Source organism: Canis lupus, chromosome 13 (genome assembly GCF_011100685.1).
Source record: "Canis lupus familiaris isolate Mischka breed German Shepherd chromosome 13, alternate assembly UU_Cfam_GSD_1.0, whole genome shotgun sequence".
In the NCBI taxonomy this organism is placed as follows: Eukaryota; Metazoa; Chordata; class Mammalia; order Carnivora; family Canidae; genus Canis; species Canis lupus.
The window spans coordinates 16,089,039-16,091,033 of NC_049234.1; the positions used below are offsets into that span (position 1 = coordinate 16,089,039).

Sequence of the window (1,995 nt, forward strand, 5' to 3'; positions counted from 1 at the left end):
CTCGGCTATCTCCTCGTATATCTTTGTACACATTTTTATTCTTAAAATGTTGCCTGGTAGAAAAAAAAAACACACCTAGTAATGTTTTTTTATGACTCATTAGTCACAGGGTAGTTCAGACAATGACTAGGTGAAAAATGGTTCAGATAGCGCAGGTTCTCTTACATCGACTACCTAGGAGTCGCGCTATAAGAAGCAACAACCTCTCCTCTTCTCCACCATCCAACCCGCAGCCGCAAAGCAGCAACCATGTGTGAATGCATCTCCGTCCACCTTGGCCAGGCTGGTGTCCAGATCAGCAATGCCTGCTGGGAGCTCTATTGCCTGGAACACTGCATTCAGCCCAATGGCCAGATGCCAAGTGACAAGACCATTGGAGGAGGAGATGACTCCTTCAACATCTTCTTCAGTGAGACGGGCGCTGGCAAGCATGTGCCCAGGGCAGTGTCTGTAGATCTGGAGCCCAGAGTCATTGATGAAGTTCACACTGGCACCTACCGCCAGCTCTTCCACCCTGAGCAGTTCATCACAGGCAAGGGAGATGCTGCCAATAACTATGCCCGAGGGCACTACACCATTGACAAGGAGATCATTGACCTTGTCTTGGACCGAATTCAGTAACTGGCTGACCAGTGCATGGGTCTTCAGAGCTTCTTGGTTTTCCATAGCTTTGGAGGAGGAACCGGTTCTGGGTTCACCTCCCTGCTGATGGAATGTCTCTCTGTCAATTATGGCAAGAAGTCTAAGCTAGAGTTTCCATCTACCCTGCACCCCAGGTGTCCACAGCTATAGTAGAGCTCTACAACTCCATCCTCACCACCCACACCACCCTGGAATACTCTGATTGTGCCTTCATGGTAGACAACGAGGCCATATATGATATCTGTCAAAGAAACCTCGATATTGAACGCCCAACCTTCACTTATCTAAATAGGTTGATAAAAAAAATAAATAAATAAAAATAAAATAAATAGGTTGATAGGTCAAATTGTGTCTTCCATCACCGTTTCCCTCAGATTTGATGGAGCCCTGAATGTGGATCTGATGGGTTCCAGACCAACCTGGTGCCCTATCCCCGCATCCACTTCCCTCTGGCCACATATGCCTCTGTTATCTCTGCTGAGAAAGCCTACCATGAACAGCTTTCTGTAGCAGAGATCACTAATGCATGCTTTGAGCCAGCCAACCTGATGGTGAAATGCGACCCTCGCCATGGTAAATACATGGCTTGCTGCCTGTTGTACCATGCCGATGTGGTTCCCAAAGATGTCAATGCTGCCATTGCTACCATCAAGACCAAGCATACCATCCAGTTTGTGGACTGGTGCCCCACTGACTTCAAAGTGGGCATTAACTACCAGGCTCCAACTGTGGTACCTGGCAGACACCTGGCCGAAGTACAGTGAGCTGTGTGCATGCTGAGCAACACCACAGCCATTGCTGATGCCTGGGCTCGTCTGGACCACAGGTTTGACCTGATATATGCCAAGCGTGCCTTTGTTCACTGGTATGTGGGTGAGGGCATGGAGGAAGGAGAGTTTTCTGAGGCCCGTGAGGACATGGATGCCCTGGAGAAGGATTATGAGGAGGTTGATGTGGATTCTGTTGAAGGAAAGGGTGAAGAAGGAGAGGAATACTAAAGTTAAAAATGTCACAAAGGTGCTGCTTTTACAGGGAAGCTTATTCTGTATTGAACATTGATAAGTTGTGCTCTGATCAGTTAATTTGTTTGTAGCAGTGTATACTCTCATATACAGTTACTGACCTCTGCTTTAAAACACAACACTTTGTTACAGATCCAAGCTGTCCATTTCTCTGATGGGTTAAATTAAAGTATTCTCTGTCTTAAAAAAAAATAGTTCAGATAAATTAATGAATACTAAATTCATAATGGGTTGCTATAAAACTGATATGGCATGTGGAAATGCTTTCTCTTTTGATATTTAAACCATTCAGACAGAAGATAAACTAAGTTTCTTTTAATGCATCCATGAC

General features: G+C 45.5%; 1 pseudogene; it reads left to right on the top strand.

Moving 5' to 3' along the window:
• The first annotated feature begins 249 nt into the window (after positions 1–249).
• Positions 250–1,682, top strand: LOC100684188 (annotated as a pseudogene).
• Positions 1,683–1,995: the final 313 nt, after the last annotated feature.